The sequence below is a fragment of the Canis lupus genome, chromosome 1 (assembly GCF_011100685.1).
Source record: "Canis lupus familiaris isolate Mischka breed German Shepherd chromosome 1, alternate assembly UU_Cfam_GSD_1.0, whole genome shotgun sequence".
Taxonomy (NCBI): domain Eukaryota; kingdom Metazoa; phylum Chordata; class Mammalia; order Carnivora; family Canidae; genus Canis; species Canis lupus.
Window position 1 is genome coordinate 76,821,241 of NC_049222.1, and position 24,269 is coordinate 76,845,509.

The window sequence follows — 24,269 nt, forward strand, 5'->3', positions numbered from 1 at the left end:
CCTCACGTTTCAGCTGTACTTCTTACTCGGTTTCACACAGTGACGTGGACTGCTGGCTCACTCTCTCTCTTTCCCTGCACATGTGTGCTTTGAGCCCGGCTAACTCTATGGGCTGAAAGACACTCTGGCCGTGCCTGAGGATAGGAGGAGCCCTCCAGCAGGAACTCGGTACCAGCTGACCCGGCAGCCTCCCGAGCTCCAGAGCATCTCTGTTGTGCTTGAATGGGCTCTCCATTTGAGCCCTGCAGGAGTACACACGACAGCAAACATTTAAGAGCAAGCTCAACGTACAGACTTTTATGTTATTTTTAACTTTTGATTCATTCACTTCAGGGATTCAGCCTTTCTCTTTGACTGAATCTAAAACCTGAAAGAGAAGAATTTCTTAGGCTTCTAAAAAGTCCTAATGCTTTCCAGAAACCGAGTCTTAGCATGAAGAAATCCCTCTGTATTTCTGCCATTTAGATTCTCTTTTGCAGATAAAATAGCTTTTGTGTCTGGGTAGAGGATGGCAAAAAGATTGGAAACTGAGAAAAAGTTCACAGGCCCATCGGTGTCACCCTCAAAATCTCTTTTTTCAGGGGTCCTGAAAAATGTCTGTTCTCTTTACTCCCCAAAACACTTTCTCTGCAGCTGATACTATTGTGCCAATAATTTTAACTAGCACCTGCAATCCAAATTAGTATAATCCGGAATCAAGACCCACTTTCACACTTGTGTGGTCCACCTAAGTATTCCACAGGTTCTTTGGGTTTGGGTTCATGCTATCTGAGGCTAACTCATTCTCATTCCATGAAAACAAAATTGAAAAAGCAAAACAAGGGGCACCTGGGTGGCTCAATTGGTTAAGCGTCAGACTCTTGATTTCTACTCAGGTCGTAATCTCATGTGTTCTGAGATCAAGCCCAGAGTCAGGCTTCACACTGGGGGGGGAGGGGAGGGAGATCAGCTTGAGAGTCTCTCCCTCCTCTCTCCCTTGAAATAAGTAAATTTTGAAAAAGCAAAACAAAACAAATGTATAATAAAAAAAAAAAATCCTTGTTCTCCTTCCATGCTAAGCCTAATGGCATTACCTTCTCCCATTCAGTGAAATCAGGAAATTCAAACTTTCCACTTTGACTCTATGAAAATTCTGTTAGTCATGAAGTCACTGCTTTGATGCTATTCCAACAAGTTTTCTAATTTACCTAACTATATTTTGAAAAATTATCTCCGACCCGCTATCACAAGCCTACATTGGGAGCTCACTATTTTAGAGCCGATTGTTCTCTACTTCTACTTTTCACCATGAATTACTTAGCTGACCGTGGAAATAAAACCTGTTGTCCTCCCCAAGTCCTGCTAGCTACTGTGGAGCTAGGCCTGGGTTCCGCCATGTACTAAGGAAGCTCTGCCTCTGAATATCAGCCCCATCCCCTCTTGCCTCCTTAAGGTTGGATAGGTCTTTGGAGTAACTTGTGTCAATTTGTCTCTAAAATGGGGATCAACCAATTTCTCAGAGAGTGCTTGCGAGGAATAAAAAATATCAAGCACCTGAAACATACCCATTAGCGTGTCCCCCAGCAATTTAGCTCTTTATCCCCTCTCTTTCAAATGACCTCTCCTATCCCTCGCCTGAAGAAGGCAGCCCTAATCTATTTTGCCATCGCCATGCTGAAAACTAGAAGTGTCCAACAGCTCTGTACCATCCTACCTTACCCAAACTTTGTGGGGAGGTCACCACATTGTTCCTCTAGTTGGGGGTGTTCTGCAAGCATAGTTGCTCTGCAAGTCACTCCTAGAAAAAGGGTACCATGAGAAATAAGAAATGCTGCATTGCTGGAGCTTTATCTTGAAAAAAATCACAGAAGACACTGGATCAGGAAAGCCCTTTTCTTGCATAAAACATCTTTTATTATCCCAAGGGACATATTGTGGTCTTCTCATTGGCCTTGATCATCCCAGCCCCATCATACTCATTTAGCAATAGTTCTGATTTGAAAGTTTGAATTGAAGGAAGTACATTCTAAGTGAATCTGGAACAATCTGCCTTTATATGCCATGCATGCAACAGAAATCAGATCTATGAACAGGTTATCATCATAAGGCATGGCAAATGCATAGGGCCCTGGAGACCCATAGATAACTCCCCCTCCATGGAGCTGAGCCTCCCCGGACTTCTGCAAATGTTACAGTTCCCACTTTGGTCCTCAGGGATGATGACACTGGGGATCCCGTTGGTGCAGAAACAAGCCCCTTCTCCCATTTCACCCCCATGCCACTTCCTGAAAGTGGGCAGGTGAGGTACATGGTTGCAGAGTCCAGGCCTAAGGCTGGCATCAATCCTGAGGTCTCATTCTGTTGTGCAATAAAAGACAGGGCTCAAAGAGTTAAGAAATCTGACGTCCAGTGCAGGGCATTATGCTCAAGGAGAACATTGCTTTATAAAAATAGATTCTTTGGTCTGAACCCTACATGTAAACCAGCAAATGAAGCCAAGAGCTTCATACATTTAGACTCCTAGGCCCGGCTACTGCCCCATTCCTCCTAGGGAGACATTTCTCCCTGCATCCAAACTCAGCTTTCTAGAACAGCATACATTAAGGTGGCTGCAGCAGAAATAAACTGGAACACGTGGGCTGCTGTTTTGAGGAATGAACAGAGCAAAGGACGAGGCTGCCCCCAAGTGGAAAACCCACAAAGAGCAGCAACGCTTCCTATCAGTTTAGGCTTTAGTTCAAGGAACAAGGGCTCTGCATTTCCAGCTCCTAGGACTCCCTCCCAACCCGGCGAGCCGCTGGGGAGAAAACTGAGTGCAGATTCTTTTTTTTTTTTTTTTAATTCAACTTATTTATTAATGAGAGAGAGAGAGAGAGGCAGAAGCAGGCCCCATGCAGGGAGCCCGATGTGGGACTCGATGTGGGACTCGATCTGGGGCCTCCAGGATCAGGCCCTGGGCTGAGGGCGGCGCTAAACCGCTGAGCCACCGGGGCTTCCCTGGGTGCAGATTCTTTAACCACCGGGGTGGTGTGTGTGTGTCCGGCTGGGGGCGGGCGTGGAGAAAAAATTAGGCGAACCCAGCGTGTCCCAACCTCCCTACCTTATGTAAGCCCCTGGTTAAATCCAGATTCCAGGTCCTCGCTGCGGAGATTGTGATTTGCAGGCCAGGAGTGGAGGCGGGGGTCTGGGTTTCTAACCTGTGTGATTCTAGTTTCTAATCGGGTGATTCTAATCATCTGGCAAATTTGGACATTCTGCGATGAGAAGCAAATTCTGCTTCCGGGGCTCGGGGAGAGGCCCAGCTCTTGAAGGTCAAGGGAACCAGAAGTCAGGAGCTTTCTAACCTCTGCATCTCCGCAGCCACAGCCCGACCCCCTCCCCGCGGGCGGTTTCCATGGAGACCCAGGCCCGCGCAGAGAGCTGCTTCCTTAGGACCACGTCAGGTTCCACCTGTCTGCCCCAGCGCCCAGCACCCTACTGAAAAGGAGATTCTGGTCCAGAACAGCCAGGCTAAAACCTAAATCAATCATCATCGTCATCATTACTATTATTGAGCTGAGTAGTTTTGTGCCTATGCTTATTTAAAATGAGCTTTAAGAGTTTTTTGTTTGAGAGGGATGGGGAAGAGGAATACATGCTTTTCTGGCACCTTAATGTAAATTTCACCTTCAGTTCAAATGCTTGGGACAGACTGACTCCCTGGCTGCAAGAATCTATGATTTCTACATGTCCTAGTGATTTACCTTTGCACGGTGCTCCTGTGATGCAGGAGGACACTCAGGCATGTGGTTTATCCATTTGTGCCAGTAACCGGCCTCACCGAGGTGGTGATTCCCAGACTGTGGACTTCCTGTGCCTTTCAATCCTACCTTTCTTTTTTTTTTTTTAATTTATTTATGATAGGCACACAGTGAGAGAGAGAGAGAGAGAGAGAGAGAGAGAGAGGCAGAGACACAGGCAGAGGGAGAAGCAGGCTCCATGCACCGGGAGCCCGACGTGGGATTCGATCCCGGGTCTCCAGGATCATGCCCTGGGCCAAAGGCAGGCGCCAAACCGCTATGCCACCCAGGGATCCCCCCTACCTTTCTTTTCAAGGGCTGCTGACTCAGCTGAACCAGATGGCAGAAATCAGTTTCTCAGGATGGTAGGGTAGCAAAGACAACTGTAAAATCAGATACATCTGGGTTGAGCCTGATTAATTCTAATCAATGATCCCCAGCTCATTCCAGTCAGTTTCCCTTTGGAGAGGGTCTAGCTTCAAGAAGTGCTGGGTTTTCTGCTGTCAACCCTTAGGCCTGAGCAAACCCTCTAAAGCTGCCATAAGTTGCTAGTCTGCACATTTCAGCTAGTCTGGTCCTACCATGGGGCCTGGAGTGGGTGGGGTAGGTGTCAGCTTTTATTATTGGTTATTGATAATGATCCCTGGACCACCTCTGAAATGGTTCCTTGGGGCATTTCAAGATGCATGGAAGCTAAATAGAAATCTAGGTATCCCAGGAAGCCAGTTGATTCGCTGAGTGAGTGCCAAACGGGAGAAGTGGGGAACTCTAGGGAGCGGTGTTGCTTTCACTTTTCTCAGTCACCCATTTGGAATTATTCTCTCCAGTTTAGCAAAGATGAAAGCAAGGAACAGGCAGGGCTAAGTAGGGAGAGACAGAGTAGCGGGCTAGGTGACTAGGCTCCCAAGGCGGCCAATAACCTGGCTCACAGAAATCCCAGATGTGGGGAGATGACATAGGCAAGATATTAACCAGTGAGAAGGGAACATAATAAATCCACCTGGTTTACTCTAAATATGGAAGAAATATTTTCATAGTATTTACAAATCCCCCTTGTTTAAGTGTTACAGACAAGATACTTACAGGTCAGTTTTCTATAAAATAGAAAAAGTCCTGACCATAAAAGCCCTCAGCAGCAACCTATTTGGGACTCTTTTCACCATAGAGCGCTCTTTTACTTTCCTTACTGTTCTCCTTCATTTAATAAGCTTTCACTTCATTTCACTTCACCCTCTTGTAGGGGAGATTCATTCTTTGACTCAGTGAGACAAGAACCCTGCAACAAAAGTGAAGCATAGAGAATTTCGGAAACTTGCCTAGTGGTGGAGTCCAGAATTAAACCCACTCTGACTTATAAGCTCACACTCACTCAGTCCTCTAAATTTGGGTTCATCTTTATTGGCCCTAATGGGGTTTAATTCAAGCCACACCCCCTCATTAATTCAAGCAAATTCATCCCTCATTTAACAGTGAGCTGTTTCATTGCTCCCCCCTTCCCCTTCACAGTAGTTCCATGGGGACAGAGACAACCACATCCATGGTAAGTTTGTCCTACAGAAGTCTCCTAGGAAAGTTTGTCAATGAATAAAGAACAAAGAGAATGAGCACTTCAGAGATTTTGCATTTGTTGCATAAATTAGGAGAAGCAGAAAACATAACAGATTTATAATTACCTTTCCTGGACTAGGCACCTAGGATATTTTATCCTCACTTATTTCTACACCATGAGATAGGTACTGTTTTTCTCTCTTTTTTTTATGAATGAGGAAAGTAGGATTAGGAGACACTGATCACTTTTGGAGCTAGGATTTAAACTCTGGATTGTTTGCCAGAATCCAAAATCTGCAGTTTTCGCACATACCACACTGCCTCCTGGAGCATCTAGAATGATGTAGTAGTGGCCAAGGTGAAGGTAGAGGTTTTTTCCTAAGTGACAACTGAAAAATGAAAATTTGACTGTGGATGTATTATTCTTTAGCCAGTTGATAAGCACATGCATGGCGAGAGAGAGAAAGCATGTAAATAATAGCAAAGTGCTGAGGGCAGGAGAGCTCCTCTTATACTGCTGTTTCCTTGGGTCTGGCTTAGAGAATCCTGAAGCTTCCACATGAAAATAGGAGCTGGGAATAGAAGTGTTTTATCTATCAGCTCCTTCCATCATAGGATGGCCTGAGATTAGAATTGCAGGTTATTTTGTTTTATTTTAAACTAAGAAGATGTTGTATAAGCTCCAGAAACAGAGCAGTGGGTTCTGATGGACTTGTGGGGAGAAGGCTTGTTGTGGAGTATCTTTAAAGTTTGTGTTGTGTTTCCAGGTTTATCTTCCTAGAAGGTTCTCTTTTGCCTTCTAATCACTTACCGGGATGCATGTGGTTTGGCTAGTGGTGAAAGCCAAGCTCCGTTTCTGGTCTGTAACTGATACACTCTTCTACTTTTCCCAGCCATTAATTTAATGTATTTAACATTTTTGTGTCCTTCCCTCCCATTTCCCATTTGGTTGTCATTTCCTTTATTTTCCTCTGCTGGCTTTCTTAATGTTGCTGGCTGTTGTGCTAAGCATCCCCTCCCTGCCTTTTCCTCGGCTTCCGCTCTGCCTCCTGGGGGCTTTGGGAATGGGATTCAGTTAAGCAATCCTGTTGGCTGCCCTGGAGAAAACCAGCATCCTCTTATGCCTGTAGGTGGCATGTGTAGACTGCAGTTAGTGGAGGGGTTGGGCAGTAGGGCCAAAATTTCAGATTTCAGTGGATTGCAAGAGACAGTATTGAAACAATGAAGCCCTGAAGTCTAGAAAGAAAGCTTGACATTTACCAAGGAATGAGAAACAAGCCTATTAAGTAGACATCTGTGATCTGCATGTACTGCCACTGTCTGTTCTGTACCACGCTCTTGAGTCATTGCCAGCCATGATTTTATAACATTTGTTTTATTCTATTTAGCCTCAGTTATTTTCTTTTTCATGAGCAGGCCAGTCTGTATTTGAATTAATCACCTGTCAATCCGGGCTATTCACTGGTTATGTCAATGAAGAGCCAAGTAAGTAATTAAGTGGGAGGTAGTATAATCCAAGAGTGAAGAGCAAGAACTCTGGCCCTCCCACCTCTGAGCTGTGGGACCTTGGGCAAGTTACTTAGGTTCTCTGTACCTCTATTTTCAAAGCATTAAGTGACACATATAAGCAATTATTGTTATTGTGATTACACAGTTGTCCATAGATACCCTGGACTGATGATTATAGATATAGAGATGGATATAACACACATCCAAAGATTTTTTTTCCCCCTTTTAAGTTATTGGTTTCTGGATTTCTGATGTAATTGACATGTAACTTCCTGACAGTGGTCTTCATGCCATCATTGTTTATGGTCAAAAAAACTGTGGAAAGAGCACTGGGCTTTCAGAAACCATAGGTTCCCTTGAAACTTCGCCCCTCTCTTGCAACTTGGCCCTGTGGGCATAGCTGTGGTCCTATTCTCCCTGGATTTGAGTGTCCATCTCTAATAAATGAGATGCACCACTGGCCTGGGCAAGAGCCAAGTTATCTTTACCCCACTGTGGCCCTAATGACTCTCTAATCTGCATCATGGCAAAAATAAGTTCAATTCAAGGCAACATGCAATATAATTAGAAATGGGTGAAAAGTTGAGACTGTAAATGTCCTTCTGACTAATTTCCTTAGTCCAAGGATCTCAGTCCTTGATCAGTTAGTCCAGTGCTGCCAGGGCTTGTGAGGTCAGCCTAGAATAAACATGTTCTTGACTTCTAAAGAGAAGTAAACGTTTAAAAAATTGGTAAAAATTAAAATAATTGAAGTAATAATAACTTAAGTGACCCATACAAGCATGGTTAAAGAAGCAGTACATGGAGGCACCTGGGTGGCTCAGCGATTGAGCATCTGCCTCCGGCTCAGGGTGTGATCCCGGGATCCTGAGGTCCAGTCCCACATTGGGGTCCCCGCAGGGAGCCTGCTTCTCCCTCTGCCTATGACTCTGCCTCTCTCTGGGTCTCTCATGAATAAATAAATAAATTCTTTAAAAAAGGGGGGGGAAGAAGCAGTACATGATTAGTTTCCAAGCAATAGTACAGACAGGAAGCTGTGTAGTTGGTGGAAGTGATCAGGGTAAGCTGGGCGGGTCAGAGGCAGGTGATGGCACTCCGGGAGAGGGAGGGCCGGCAGGGTGCTGCAGCCTGAGAGCTCCTCTCTTGCCCCACATGCACCCTGCGTGCACTGGAGCCTGCACCCTGCAGTCTCAAGCTGAGTGACCACAGGGTGCAGTCAATAGCAAAAAATAACATTAAAATAACCTGCTTAAAAACGGGCAGAAGATCTGAGTAGACATCTCTTCAGAGAAGACATGCAGTATATGAAAAGATGTTCAATGCCACTCATCATCAGGGAAATAAAATCAAAACCAAATGAGATGTCACCTCACACCTGTTCAGATGGCTATTGTTAAAAAAACAAAAGATGGGGAAGGTGTGAGGAGAACCTTGTGCACGGCTGGTGGGAATGGAAATTTGTGCAGCCGCTATGGAAAACGGTACAGCGGTTTCCTTGCCTCCTAAGATGGATGCGCCCCTTTCCCCTGGAACATTTCATGATGCCACTATCTGTTTCTTGCAGGATAGACATGGCATCTTCAGGAATTATTTGTCAAAGTGCATAAATGCGTATTTAAGAGAAAGTGTCCATTTAGTACTATTTAGTATCAGCATTATTTGTATGGCAGTATAATTTGTCATTTAGTAACACCTAGGAATGCATTTATTTATGAGATTGATTTCCTATTGGGCAGAGAGTCAGATCAGCCTGCAGACACTTACCGGGGTTGGAGAAGCGGAAGGTAGAGGTGAAGTCTAGGTCATTGAACATGACTTTTTGAATATAAGGTCTTGGTTCCAACTGGAAATGTTTTTCTCCAAAGACAACATGACAGTCATTATATTTCTAGTATAGAGATTAAGAAAAATCACAATGTCAAAATACTTCTCTGAGTTCAGAAGTTGTTTTTGTGAATATGTATTTTATGAATTCCAGGGTTATTTGTTTACTATCCTGGCCATTCTCATACAAGGTCACATAAAGATTCTGCAACTACTTGGAGTCACTGTGACTCACCCCACTTCCAGGGATCTGCAGTCCTTGGCTTGGGCCAAGAGCCTTCTGAGTAAATTTTCTTTTACCTGGAAACCTCCCCATCAACTGTTCTGTCTGCTTGGAACATTCTTCACTCCCTTCTCTTGACTAGGCTAACTTGGTACAGTCTTCAGGTCTCAACTGAGATATTATCTCACCAGAAGTCTGTTGATATGCCTCTCCAATGGCACCCCAGCGTCCTGAGCAACTGTGATTAGCTGGGATGATGTCCCTCTTGGGGAATGGTGGAGAGGTAAGGAGAAGACCCTATTGATTGGAACTCAGGGGTACTTCATGTTGAACAGGATTTTATGGAGTTGTATCTCTGGGTCATGTAGCCTGTCGCTTCTGGGAAATTGGAAAGGTTATACAAACCAACAAGTACTTGATGTGCTTAGATTTTTTTAATAGAAAAAAAAAAAAAAGGGAGGGACCAAGTTCTGTGTACTGATTGACATGGGGCCAAAGTAGAATCACCAGCATGTTTGAGGAAACAGCCATACATCAGATATCTGTTTGCTTATCTCTCTAGACTCTAAGTATGTAAGCATTGTTCCTCCTATGGTATCACATAATAGACCCTCAGTAAAAAGTCAGCTGAATTGGATGCCAAGGTGGTTCCGTGGTTGAGCGTCTGCCATTGGCTCTGGTCATGATCCTGGGATCCTGGGATCGAGTCCCACATCAGGATCCCTACAGGGAGCCTGCTTCTCCCCCTGCCTATGTCTCTGCCTCTCTCTGTGTGTCTCTCATGAATAAATAAATAAACTCTTTAAAAAAAAAAAAGAAGTCAGCTGAATTAAGAACCTTGGTTCTAGATCAGAGAATGGAGTGGGTACCAAATATTTCAAGTAACATTTTGAAATTGGGACCATTTTGACAAGGTTGAATGGGTACTTAAAAAATGTCTGGGACAGACACTTTCCTCAATTCAGAGTCATGACCAGCCTGGGAGCAAGCATGATGAGAAATTCAGAGATGTTTATTTCACACAGTCCTTGGTAATTTTTTAAATGTATTTTGTTGTTATTTTTTGTTTGTTTGTTTGTTTTTAAACATCAAAAGGCCCTTCAAAATGTCCTGGTTGGGATCCCTGGGTGGTTCAGCCATTTAGCGCCTGCCTTTGGCCCAGGGCGCGATCCTGGAGACCCGGGATTGAATCCCACGTCGGGCTCCCAGTGCATGGAGCCTGCTTCTCCCTCTGCCTGTGTCTCTGCCTCTCTCTCTCTCTCTGTGACTATCATAAATAAATTTTAAAAAAATTAAAAGAAAATACAAAATGTCCTGGTTCTCTGGGGTTCTCGCAGCACAGGTGGTCCTGCCCTCAGAGTGGGGAGTGGGGAGTGTTGTGCCCAAGATCGCCAATCCGAGAAACCACCGAGGAGCCGACACCGATGCAAACACACGAGGGTTTATTTACAAGCTCGAGCTTGGGTCCAAGTGTACACGACACAGCGGAGCAGGGACTTGGACCCCGAGACTAAGAGGCCTACCTTTATAGGGGCCAGTGGCCCATGGGATACACAGAAAGTTGCACAGTCGTGTCGGTCCACACGCATGTGGCCGATTGAATTACACCTTACCCTATAGTGTCCCTTTGAGCTGGCCTATCACTTAGGTCAGAATCGGCGCGCAGTTTTGGCGGGCACAAGGCGGGGTTACATTGTTATGAGCCGATGTCCGATTAGGGTGTGCCCAGCGGCCTGACTAGGGTGGGGCAGCGCCTTAAGCAATAAGCAGGTCCTGTGGGGGTCAGACGGGAGGTGGCGGGTGTAGCACAAAATGGAATCAGTCCTGCTCTGCTTGCCCAGGGTAGGGGATTTTCGTTAAATTTCCTGGGTCCCACAGGGAGTTCTTAACCACTGAGTACCTTGGATGGGACCAGATGATGTGCCTTCTGGTCTTTGCTTAGCAGGTGTGAATCTGTGTCTCAACAAATGACCGACACCCTTGCACCTCACTTACCAACACCTGAAGTGCTCTAAGGATCATTGTTGACAATCAAGGAGGGACCTGTGGAGCATGGCCCTGCATTCAGTGCTGTCACATCTCTAAATTATCAGTGTCTGCCATGCTTGCATTCACTGCTTTATCCATTCATTCAGAAGTTTCCCGGGGCTGACCTTGTATAACAAAGATATTGAAGAACCTTATGCATAGTATTTTTTGAAAAGTATTTTTTTTTATCAATAATTTTCAAATTACTGGAGCTGCCTCAAGGGAAACTGGCAAATTAGGCAGAGAAGAGAGGAAGAAGAAGTTTTATTTTATAAAATTTGCCTTATATTAGGAATAAAGGGCTGCAATGATTTAATTTTTTCTTAAGTGGGAGTTTGTTAGGAGTCCAGTTTTGGTGAGTAGCATATTTGATTGACAGGTGAACTTGTGACTTGCTGGCTTTTTTGCTTGACCTGGAGCATTTCTGTCTCATCTTCATCAACCTGTGTGTCTCCCTGCCCCAGCCTGGGTTGGCCAGGTATGTAGGAAGGTTAAATTGGTATGAGATGGTTGTACTGAGTGGGTCTGAATAAGTGTTCTTTATCTGTCTTATCCTCTTCCTACTTCCTCCCCTTTTTAGACTTTTCTCTTTGGTTCTTTTTTTTTTTTTAATTTTTATTTATTTATGATAGTCACAGAGAGAGAGAGAGAGAGAGGCAGAGACATAGGCAGAAGGAGAAGCAGGCTCCATGCACCGGGAGCCCGACGTGGGATTCGATCCCGGGTCTCCAGGATCGCGCCCTGGGCCAAAGGCAGGCGCCAAACCGCTGCGCCACCCAGGGATCCCTTCTCTTTGGTTCTTTTTAAATTCTTAGGGAATTTATACAAATCAAAAGAACTTATATACTTGGTAAAAAAAAAAAAAATTAAACTGTAGAAAACCAGTGAAATCTACCAGGCTACCTTTATTTAAAAATCATCTTCTATTTTATATTCACTTAATTGGCATATATTCCCTCAAAAAAACAAACGAACCTTTCTCATTCAGTGACTAAGACCCATAGCATGACTGACTATGGTAAATACTAGCGGTGAAATTTTTCTTACGTTCTCTTAATATATTAGTTGCCTTGTTCCTATAGTTACAAAACTTGCCCTCAAATTCTTATAAAAATGTTAGTTGTGTTGTAGGATGTTAGTGAATACAGTAGGGCCACATTGTAGGTAGAAGAATCATCAATTAGTTTTCTTTTATTTTTTTAATTGTCTCTGTCTTTTTATTTGCAGATGGGTTCCGTACCCCTTACACTGACTAGAGATTCTCCGTGGAAAGAGGCAGACACTCCTTGAACTCATGACCTAAAGCACTTACGAGTCAAGAATGTGGCTCACTTTGAAAGCTTTGGGATGATCATAGCTGACGCTTCCAGAAATAGCAGCCAACCAGTGCGGTCAGCTTCCCAAGACACCAGAGTGAATTTCTCAGAAAATCAAACCTTTGGGCTGAGAGGCCTGCAGATGTCATGGTGTTGTTTAGCAATTGGAAGGAAACTTCTCTTCCAGGAAGTGTCCAAAGTGGTTCCTGAAGAAGCAGAGTAGGATCAGGACCAGAGGGCCCAGGAAGGGCCAGGAGAAAGAACCACTCAGCAGAACTGGGTCCAGCTGCTGGCCGATGCCTTGGTCCCTGAGACAAAGAAGTTGCAAAATGTTATGAATTGGGCTCAGAGACATCTGGGTGGCTCAGTGGTTGAGCATCTGCCTTTAGCTCAGGTCATGATCCTGGGGGCCTGGGATTGAGTCCCACATCAGGCTTCCTGCAGGGAGCCTGCTTCTCCCTCTACCTATGTTTCTCTCTCTCTCTGTCTTTCATGAATAAATAAATAAAATCTTTAAAAAAAGAAGTTATTTTCCAACCTTCCAGAAGAGACCAACTGAAGAGTCCCACAGCTTCTCTAGGATTCCCACAGTCTAACCCTTGCCAAAGTTCAAAAGCTCTAGGAAATAAGAAAAAATGCCCATCTGGGGTCCTCTGATTCCCCACGCCTGCTCAGAGAAGACCAGTCCAGACGTTCACAGATACTCTTTAAGCCCTTGAAATAACTGGTCAGAAGTGGACTTGTCCTCAGAATTTCCAAGATCCTTCTTGAGGAAGGATTTCCTGGCAGTGGTAAGAGTGGCAAGAGACTACAGTCAGGAATGAGGGGGAGGGAAAAGCTGCTGAGTGCCCACCTGACAGTCTTCAGGAGGAAGGTTCTGCTCAACAAAAGTATTCCAGAGTGGGAGGTGGTTATATTCAGACTCCAGTGAGGATGAGACATTTCCTGAGAGGCTAGGGCCCCAGCCACAACTCAGTCATGCTGTGTAGGAAGTAAGGTTTTAGAGGAAACCAGACAGAGCCCAGCTCAGAGGAGGAATGTTTATGTGGAACTGGAGAAAATAAAGAAACACCTAGAGGGTGTGTTCTAGGCAGGAAGTATAGAGGGTTCTCAGGAATTGCCTTGTCTCTCACAAGTGGCAGCATGCTAGTGTTGAAAACCACAGTGCTAAGTGGTACTTCCTTCCCTGGGGATGCACCCCTGCAGGTTAAAGTTGAGAAGGCGTGCAGAGGACTAGAGGAGTCCCCTCTGAGGACCACCAAAGATGTCACAGTGCAGTTCAAGGCTCACAGTTCCGGAGGTGAAGATCCCATCTAGAGACTGCCTGGGGGTGGGGGTGGTTCAAGTATGAACCCCAGTCACAGCTCCAATGGAAGGAGGAAGGAATCAGATAATGTGGGGTTCACTTAGGGATCCCTGTAAACTGATTCCATATAAACATTCCTCCTCTGAGCTGGAGAAAAGGGTTTCATGAGCAGCAAATTTATGGACACTTATATAACACGTCATGTGGCCACTGGGGATAAGACACAAGCTTCTGGCTTCATCAGTGTATTTGGTGTATTAATGTATTACCTCTCAGCTTCGTTTTCCATAAATATAAAATAGGGATTATCTTGGCCCCTCTGGGCTGCTGTAACAAAAGTCCCATAGACTGGGAGGGGTTTAAACAACAAACATTTCTGTCTCATAGTTCCAGAGGCTGGGAAGTCCTAGATCAAGTTGCCACAAATCCAGTGTCCTAGTGAGGGCCTCTTCCTGTCTCCTTGCTATGTTCTCAACATCAGCGAAGCAGAAAGGGGAAGCAAGATCTCTTGTGGCTCCTATAAGGGTGCTAATCCCATCATGACCTCCCATAACCTCATCTAACCCTAATGACCTCCCAATACTATCACATGGGGTGGGGGGCTGGGTCTCAACATCTGAATTTTGGGAGGACACAGGCATTCAGTCCATATCAGGGACAGCTGTCAAAATATAAACTGTGAAGATACTATGCAGATATTAGCTTTATTTTGGCAGACCAAAAACCACTAGCTCATTAAAAATAATCTCGGAAAATAATTATTTGGAAAGAGCAAAGCTACAGCATTCTCTTGGCGGGAGAGCTATCTCTCTTAGGTGCCTGCATTTTTCATGAGCAGGATGATTCTATTCATTTTGCTGTCTAGTAATTTGTGTGGAAATAAGCATTTTATGCCTTTCATGTAAAATACATTTTAATAACCAAGCATTAGAAAATAGAATCTGCCTCTTCAATTTGAGTGCTGTGTAGATAGAAAGTGATTAATGCATTTTCATTTCATAGAAGAAATTCAGATTAGGAATTCACAACACCTTGCTAGACCTTTATGCAAAAAAAATCTTACTTGAATTCATTCTTTTTTTTTTTTTGAACAAAGTTACATGATTGGTTATAAATAATAGTACAATAGAATACTCAAGCTATTTTGAGATACAGCTAAAAAGGTAGAAGATACATATTATTCAAGTATGCTTATAATATTCTCATAAGATCTGGGAAGCTGAGTGGCATAACTTGCCGCAGCGCAGATTACAGAGTGCATCTGTAAAATACAATCTATGCTTAATATGAAATGTGATGGGTTTGTAACTTTTTGTTTTATACTTTTAGGGAGGTTGTGTTCTGCTTCACCCAAAATGACATCCAGAATGACCAGCTATGGGAGATATCAGGATATATCTAATACTGCATGTTCATCTCATACACAAAGAAATGTGAAGCCAAGCCTTGACTTCTCTTCTGTCACATAATATTAATATTTTAAATAGCTAAGTATCAATATTGGCAGTCTTCTGAGAAATTAGTTAATATGCTAGTTTATACAATGTGGTAAACTCTTTGTTAAAATTGTGTTGGAGGTCAACCATGGCAAGATACAGTGTAAAATCAGTTATGTATTGACAGTCTACCATGGCAAGATATAGGGTGCTATAATGGACACAAAAGGGAAGAAGAGACTGTTACTCCAGAGTATGAAGTTCTCTAAGAAAAAATGCAAATAAAATGCTTGGAGAGCAAAAGGAAAAGTTATGCTGGTGGAATCAGAAAAGGAATAATTTAGTTGATTTTCAGAGAGGCCTTGAAGGATGGATAGGAGTTCAACAGGTAAGAAAAGGAATACCATGGATACCTGGGTGACTCAGTTGGTTGAGTGTCTGACTCTTAATTTTGGCTCAGGTCAGGATCTCAGGGCTGTGGGATTGAGCCCCACATCCCCAGCATGGAGCCTGCTTAAGATTCTCTTTCTCCCTCTCTCTCTGCCCCTCCCCTATCATTTTTCTCCATCTCAAAAAAAAAAAAAAAGAAAGAAAGAAAGAGAAGAAAGAAAGAAAGAAAGAAAGAAAGAAAGAAAGAGAAAGAAGAAAGAAAGGAAGAAAGAAAGAAAGAAAGAAAGAAAGAAAGAAAGAAAGAAAGAAATAAGAAAGAAAGAAAGAAAGAAAGAAAGAAAGAAAGAAAGAAAGAAAGAAAGAAAGAAAGAAAGAAAGAAAGGTGGAAAGAGAGAAAGGAAGAAAGGAAGGAAGGAAGAGAAAGAATAATAGTTTGTGGAAATAGCATGAGTACAAAGAGGTAAGATACCTGGATTTTTTTTTTTTTTAAAGGAGCAACGAGTTTTCTAATGCATTGGATGTATTAGGATTATTTTGGTTGCAAGTGATGGAAACACTGCTCAAACTAGTGGGGTAACAAAAAATGTATTTGCTTACTTGAGGATTTTTTATGGTTTCATCTAGCAATTCCACACAATGACATCAGCATTCAACCTCTTCCCATTTCTTGGCTTTGCTTCCAAGATGGCAAGAACCCTCATGCGTTTTCCTATTACATCTGGCTATGGGGCAAAATTGTGTGGAGGTAGTCTTCTCCAAAGGGTTCCTCACTTGTTTTGTGACCTTTAACCAGTGCCAGAATATAGAAGTTGAAGTCAAAGACTTGCATATGAACTATGGCCTTGCCACTTGTTGACTGAGTGGTTTTGTTGAGTTACTAAAACTCTTTGAGAGTCAGTTTCATCACCTATATAGTGGGCATGATATTTATCCTACCTATTTGAAGGATTATTGTAAAAGTTAATTGAATAAAGTATATGGAAGCACTTTGAAAATTATAAAGTGCTACGTACACGTAAGATATGATTAGTAAAAGTAATTTTAATAGTACGTCTATTTGATAAATCCCAACTTCTCCTAGAACATATCTTTTCAGTATATGTTTATACCCCTTTTATAAAATAGCCCATGACTATTTTAATAGTCCTCCTCTTCATCACCAAAACAGTGAATTTTTATAAAGTACTTACTTTGTGTGTGCCAAGCGTGTTTCATGCAGTGTCTCATTTATTCCTCCCAGCAGTTCATTTTGCAGAAGAGGTCACTGAGATTAGAGAGGTGAGGATCTCGGCCAGGGTCACCTGGTTAGTAAGTGGCAGCGAAACCAGTTTGAGAACTCTTGCTTTGAACCCCTTTTTCTGCAGACTGATTTTCTATAGTCCTGTAGATCATTAACACACATTTCTTACTGTGTATGCCCATGCCACCACAGCTTTAAACTCCTATAGGAAGGAGTCTGCAGTAATCTCTTCCGGTTTCCAGTTGTTCTGAAAGCCACTCCTAGACTGTGATTTTGAACTTTTGGTTGAGTATAGTTTGCTATGAAGACATCTGCATGTTGTGCCATGTTGATATATCCTCAGGTTAAATTACAGCCACCACGCACTATTAGATTCTATGCTCCCATGTTTTATTTGAGCTTTCTGACGTGGAAACTGTTTTTCTTGCTTCATCCAATGTCTTTGGAAAGTGCAAGCGGTTTAATTCCTGAAGTCAAATGTATCAAAAGCACTCAAACTTTTTCCTTGGGAACTTTCAGTTCTATTCTGGTAGCTAGTTTGGCAATAAAATCTGGGGTTCCCCTAAGTTCATATGACCCATAACCAGTGGAAGTGCGGGGCTTGAAGATTTTATCTTACACCCAGACCGGGTTCTGGACTCCAGACACAAATATACACCCTCCTGACTGATCTGCCCATCTGAATGTTTCACTGGAGCTCCACAGTAGGCAGGTACAAAACTACATCCCGGAGTCCCTGTTCCCCATCCCATAATACCCCTGCTTCTCTGTAGTGTCTTCCATTAGTGGCTGGCACCTGTGTACACCCCACTGTCCAGGTCAGAATCCTGAGGGCAGTCCTGACTCCACCCTCTTCCTTACCTTCCATTTTGGTCCATCCCAAATCCTGCTATTTTTGCCTTCTGAATATTTTTGACTCCAGCTATTTCTCTTCATGCTCATACTTTCATCCTCCAGGGGTGGTGAGACTTTGGTAATCTCCCTGCAAGACTATGGTAATCTTCTACCTTGTTCTCCTTAAATGCTCTGACCTCTACTCTGATTTGATCCTCATACTGCCATCAAAGGGGTTTTTTCCAACCATCCTAAAAGGTCACTGCAGTGGACTGCTATTGCCTTAGAGTGAAGACGATCTGTACTAACATATGCTCTGAGCTCAGGATGGTTCCACCCTGCCTGGTGCCCTCCTCACTGCAGCCCACAGGGACTTCTTCAGGCCCTGGCCACAGTGCATGCTCTCCTGTCCCCAAACCTTTACACTTGCTGTTCCCCTGCTGGGAGTCCCTCCACCCACCACCAGCAACTTACTGGTTATAAGGGCTACTTAGGGGCTGACCTACTTAAGGGCTGACCACTCCAGAGCTGAGCTTAGAGCCCCATGGGAGCTCCACACCTTGCCACTCTCAGACTAGATCTCGTCTATTCATCTATTTGCTCTCAAGGCACCCATTTTCTTCTTTCTAGGAACTTAATCTAAAATGTAATGAAATAGGGGCACCTGGGTGGCTCAGTCAGTTAGGCGTCCGACTCTTGATTTCAGCTCAGGTCTTGATCTCAGGATCTCCAGCTCCATGTCAGGGTCTGCACTCCGGGGTGGGGAGTCTGCTTGAGGATTCTCTCTCCCTCTCCCTCTGTGCCCCCCGCCCCAACATGTGCTCTTTCTCTCAAGTTCTGTTTGCCCTTTTATCATTATCATCTTTCTTGTTGCTGAGTCACTTGAACTGCCTTACTATTATGTCTTTTTCCTAGCCTTATTTTCCTTCCAATCTGCTTTAGATCTAGAAATTAATTAAACATACTTGTTAAGCTTGTGTGTTAAATAAGAGTTAATAAGCCTTTGAATGAAAGCCTAAGGAGCAAAGTGCATGGTTCTATGATGCAGAGTTATTTTAGTTTCACTCATCTATGTCCTGAGCTGGCTTTTGGATGCTTGAAATAGTCCCAGGTCTGATAATCTGGGAAGAAAGATATTACCATATTTATTCATGCATTTAGTAGCTAAAGCATTTAAAATAGAATGCAAACTACTTGATAAATAGAACTGAAGAGAACACAAACCAAGCATGAAATTGCACCAAGTAATTTTCCCTATCTACATACTAAGTAGAGCTAGATCTTCAGGAGGTAACTAAGTTGTAGTTAGGAATGAAAAGGTAGAAAAAACGTCCCAGTAATATTTACAGTTAGCCCAACTGCTATATACTGGCCCACATGTCAACACATTTTATTCCAAAAACATTTCGCACAATTTTTCTTAAAAACATTGATTTCACAATTTTTTTCTAGCCCATTTCAGGGGCTAGATTGCTTAAGGAATCGCCCCCTCCCCCCCAAGAATCTAATTAGTATTTGGAGGTGTCTCCATTAGCAAGACCTCTGCAAAGAGAATACCCAAACTGTGACAATTCCTCAGCAAGATACCATGATAGGAGGATTTGTCCCTCCCCTCCCTGCTGAGAACCTTGGATGGACCGTTTCTTGGCATTCTGCTGTATCTTTTTGGTGCATTCTGAGACTGGATGAAGCAGGCTAGGTGGAGGAGAACTTCATTCCAGATAGACATGAGGGTAGTTGCCATTCCTTCAAAGCCAGGGTACAGTCGGCTGGTTTGACTTACCAGGCAGGTGTCCTTCTTTTCCACCTTCTCCAGGATTCTCCCAAACCTGTGGCATTGACTGAAGTAGATGACCTTCCTAGTAAGAGGAGGGCCATCTTTCCATCAAAGTATGAGTGGGGGCACCTGGGTGGCTCAGTGGGTGAGCATCTGCCTTTGGCTCAGGGCATGATCCCGAGGTTCTGGGATCGAGTCTTGCATGGGGCTCCCCGCAGGAAGCCTGCTTCTCCCTCTGCCTGTGTCTCTGCCTCTCTCTCTGTGTCTCTCATGAATAAGTAAATAAGTCTTTTTAAAAAGTCTATGAGTAGCTACATTCCCCTGTTAGAAGTTTGCCTCAAACATATTCCAGAGAGTGAAAGCCTTGAGGTACAAAGGCCCAGAGTCTAAGGCCCAACAGAATTGATTGATTCTTGGATTCTAGAGGTCAGCAAGAGATCCTGTCCACGGCAGCCGCTTCACCTTTGTCTCGTTCCGTTGGTAACTGTAAGTAACTTCTAGCTCTTCATGCTTCAGGGAACATCTATTTTTTTAAAGATTTTATTTATTTATTCATGAGACACACACATAGCAAGGCAGAGACATAGGCAGAGGGAGCAGATTCCCTGTGGGGAGCCTGATGTGGGACTCAATCCCAGGACCCTGGGATCATACCCTGAGCAGAACGAAGGCAGATGCTCAACCACTGAGCCACTCAGGTGACCCAACAAAGGGAACATCTTGACTTAACTAATTCATGTAACAAATTTCCTGAGATCCTGTTACCAGCAAACACTGCCTCAGGAACTGGGATGTAGTAAACAAAACAGACAAAAACATCCCTCCCCTCCTGAAGATCACGACAATAAGCAACAAGTGCAAAGGCCCTGATGGGAAGCCTTCTTCTTGGTTGTGTGTGCGTGAATGGTTTTGGAAGCCTTTCATGCATCTGTGTGGTACATATGTGTGCATGTGCATCCTTAACAATTGATCACAAACACCGTCACTAAAGAGCACACTGAAAAAAAAAAATTAAAAAAAAAAAAATAAAGAGCACACTGTCTGCTTACTTAAGCACAGCTTGGAGGGCTTTCCATAGCAATAGTCAGGTCTGGCTCGGTCTTTGGCAGCGGTACCGGGTTCCATGTCCGTTGTGATTGTGTTATGTGCAGTTATCAGTTCCCCGCAAGTGCACTAAGCTGTGGCTGGTTCTCAGTCCACCTCCAGGTCTGGGAACTAGGGAGGCATTTTCCCTGCCCATTTCTCTGCCGCCTCCCATATGGGCCATGTGACTATATCTTGGCCTCCCTCTTGCCAACTCCAGGGTCTTAGCTGCTCTTTCTTTCCTTTGGATCTTCAGTTCCAGAAAGACCTGTCCACCTTCATGCTACTTTCTGAGTCCTTAATCCAGGGTCAGCTCTTGATGGTGTTGTCCTGTCACTGCCTCTTTTGCTCCCTGATTATTTTTCATTTTTTTTAAAGATCATATATTTATTTATTCCTGAGAAACACAGAGAGAGAAGCAGAAACATAGGCAGAGGGAGAAGCAGGCTCCCTGTGGGGAGCCCAACACGGGACTGGATCCCAGGACCCCGGGATCACGAAGGCAGATGCTCAACCACTGAGCCCCTCAGACATCCCTGCTTCCTGATTTAGATGCAGAAGGAAACTCTTTGTAAGAGATTTGTGGGTGACTGCGAACTAGCTGGAGTAACTGAACCAAACCAGGCCCGGACTTGCATCCCTCATTCACTCAAAAGGCTCAGGAGCCTAAAGGGTGAATAGTTGGTTGAGGCTTGAGAAAGGGCTTGAGCAATGGTTTTCAGAGCTGCTTGCACTGATCGCCCACTTAACACATTAGATACAATGTATTCTGGCCTGGCCATAAAGTTGAATAGGGGTCTGTGCTGTTCTTGCTGGTCTGTTAACCATATCCAATGTTCCTTCGAGGTATGTACATCTGGAGCAACATGCTTATCTATTTACCAAGGTCTTCTGAGGCCAGTGGGTCTGTCTTGCATGCTGATAAAGGGGAACCTTGGAGGGCTTCACAAATATGCTAAGAACAGATACTTCTTTGTCTTTGTTTTGCTTATGCTTTGCTTTGCTTATGTTGTAGAACCTTGAATAAAGCTGGCACTGCTTGGACATCATCCACTGTGTCCCTCCTGTCCCCATCTCTTTACTTTTCTTTTATTTTCCTCATCCCCTTACCCTCGGGCCCCTGATCAGGTTGCCGCAGAGCGCGCAACAAGTGGCACCTGAACAGGGACCTGAGCACATGCAAGAGAGAGTGCACATATAGGTAAGTCGGCGCTGACAATCAGGTAAGGGGAGCCCGGTTACTTAGGGCCACAACAGGAGTAAAAAATATGGGGCAGTCGTAATGTATGGAACAGGTCTTCTTTATGACCACTTTGCAGGCCCTTATGAAGTGAGAAGGTCCAAGGTCTCTAAAAAGGCCTTGCAACAATTCTTTTGTACTGTATCAGACTTGTGTCCCTGGTTTCCAAAAGAAGGGACTGTCAGTTTGGACGCCTGGTAAAGGGTAGGATAGGAAATTAAAAATCAACTTAAAAAATGTGGTCCTATGGCCTGTCCTCCAGGCACCATGCAAATTTGGGAGATGCTTTAGATCCACAACACATTTTCTTTCTTCTTTTTTTTTTTTAAAGACTTTATTTATTTATTCATAAGAGGCACAGAGAGAGAGAGAGAGAGAGAGAGAGTGAGAGAGAGAGGCAGAGGGAGAAGCAGGCTCCATGCAAGGAGCCCGATGCGGGACTCTATCCCAGGTCTCCAGGATCAGGTCCTGGGCCGAAGGCGGCGCTAAACCGCTAAGCCACCCAGGCTGCCCCACAACACACTTTCAAATTAATCTCTATAGCCTCTCATGAATCCCTCCCTGAAAATGATGTTCAGACCTCTTCAGAGGAACAAAAGGAGAATAATAAATCAGTGATTGAGTCACCATCACCACCAGGGCAGATATTGCCCTCTCAATTCCCTCCCCGACAGAAACTGCAAAAGGAAACCATAAATAAGCCTCAGACAAGCATCCCTACGGCACCACCTTTACTTGAAACCGAGGAGGTGAAATTGAAGGAGATGAGGTATATTTAGATGATGATAAGAAAATATTTTTTTCATCTTCGGCTCCAGGGCTGCTAGGGCCCCCCTCTAAACAGCAATCCCATGAGCAACTCTGCGCTCCTAATCATGATATTGATCCCTTTCCAGGCATGAGCAAAAAAAAATACGACCCTCTTCCATAGATCATGCCAAGCCACAGCCGTGCAATTTTGATCCTCCCTCTTACAGGAAGATCCTCCTTATGGTCATATAATGACACCTTACCCTCAGTCTGGGGTTCCATACAGAGGAAGGGCTAACTTCTAAAAGCATGTTCCCAATGGGTCGATATCCCCCTGTATTTCCCAAACACCTTCCAATGGGTTGTCGCCTTTGAAAATAACTCCTCTTCAACAAACTCTCCATCAAGCACAACAAGCTGGAGAGGACACCTCTGCCTTTTTGGCTTTTCCTGTCATGCTAAATGGTAATGGCCAGAGAGCCTGTTCTACTGTCAATTTTAAGGTACTAAAAGAGATAAAGACAGCCACCGCCCAGTACAGGCCCACAGCTCCTTATACCCTGTCCTTATTAGATAGTGTGGGACTGGACGCCCTCTGTCCAGGAGACTGGAAGGTCATAGCTCAGGCCTGCCTATCAGGTGGTGACTATTTACTTTGGAAAACTGACTTTTTTGAAAGAGCTAATGAAATGACTATGTATAATCGCAGGACAAATATTCCAGTTTCTTATGAAATGCTCCTGGGGAAGGGGCTTATGCTGAGGTAAATATGCAAATTGATTATCCACCAATAGCATACAATCAAATTTCACAGTGTGCCCTTAAGGCCTGGAAAAGACTTCCTTCAACAGGGACCAGGTCGGAAGAGTTATCCAAAATCCAACAGGAAAAAAAACAAAAAAAACAAAAAAAAAAAAACAAAAACAAAATCCAACAGGGACCAGATGAGCCTTATCAGGATTTTGTGGCTCGCTTGTTAAAGGCAGTAGGACGAATAGTGGTGGATGGGGAAGCAGGCATAATCATTGTGAAACAACTGGCTTTTGAAAATGCTAATTCTGCCTGCCAAGCCGCTATACGACCATGGAAAAGGACAGGGACCTTGGAAGATTACATTCGTTTATGTGCTGAAATAGGGTCTTCATATATACAGGGAGTTACCCTAGCTGCAGCACTGAGGGGGATTTCCCCTCAAGAAATGCAGAGGCCTGTGCAGCAAAGAGGTAACCAAAAAAGACAAACTTGTTTTCAATGTGGACAGGCAGGCCATTTCAAGGCTAAATGCCCTCAGTTAATAGGTGGGCTGGAAAGACCTGGAGAAATAGGGAAAAAAAAAAAACCTCTTCTCTGTGCCCTAGATGTCAGAAAGGTTATCACTGGGCAAACGAGTGCCGTTCCCAAAAGGATAAATTTGGTAATATTATTCAGGGAAACTGGAAGCGGGGCTCGCTGCAGCCCCAACAAACAATAGCAGCAATGTTTCCTCAGATGTCGGCCCTAGGGCCAATACCGCCGACCTCCCAGACATCAGCAAATTACACCGCGGTACCCCTGCCAGCGCAGGATTAGACTTAGCCCCAGATACCCCCATATATCTAGAAGCTGGACAAACCCCCAAAGCCATAACAATGGGGATATGGGGACCCCTCCCCAAGGGAACTTGGGGATTGCTTTTAGGGAGATCTAGTTGGACTATGAAAGGACTAAATGTTCACCCGGGAGTAATAGATGAAGATTATACAGGAGAAATTAAAATTATAGTAACAGTGAAGGAGGGCATTGTCCATTTGCAACCTGAAATGCCTAGCACCCAATCAATCATTATTCCTAGATATGAGACCTCTAACCCATCTGTAAAATGAAAGCAGGGAGCAGATGGCTTCGGCTCCACCAATATTTGTTGGACTCGACTTCTTTCAGCCGACAAGCCATATATGACCTTACAAATACAAGGTACCCCACAGAGATTCAGAAATGCATTGTGAGGACCTGTCACCGATGGTGGCC

At 44.1% G+C, this 24,269-nt stretch overlaps 1 protein-coding gene and 1 long non-coding RNA gene across 6 annotated transcripts in view; one reads left to right on the forward strand and one right to left on the reverse strand.

Annotated features, from left to right (window-relative positions):
- Window positions 1-11,794: 11,794 nt before the first annotated feature.
- Window positions 11,795-20,404, reverse strand: LOC111096570. Its single transcript, XR_005354075.1, has 3 exons — window positions 20,239-20,404; window positions 16,529-16,639; window positions 11,795-12,514 (listed from the first exon to the last, which is right to left on the reverse strand). It is a non-coding gene; the product is annotated as an uncharacterized LOC111096570 (long non-coding RNA).
- Window positions 19,563-24,269, forward strand: part of RASEF (RAS and EF-hand domain containing) — a 212,606-nt gene continuing 207,899 nt past the window's right edge. For 4 of the 5 annotated variants that reach the window (XM_038526996.1, XM_038526993.1, XM_038526991.1 and 1 more), the window contains exon 1: window positions 21,286-21,473. The gene's annotated coding sequence lies outside the window, so the exon portion shown is untranslated. Of the gene's footprint in view, window positions 19,676-21,285; window positions 21,474-24,269 lie in introns of those variants that run through there. The other variant, XM_038526997.1, reaches the window with a different exon arrangement.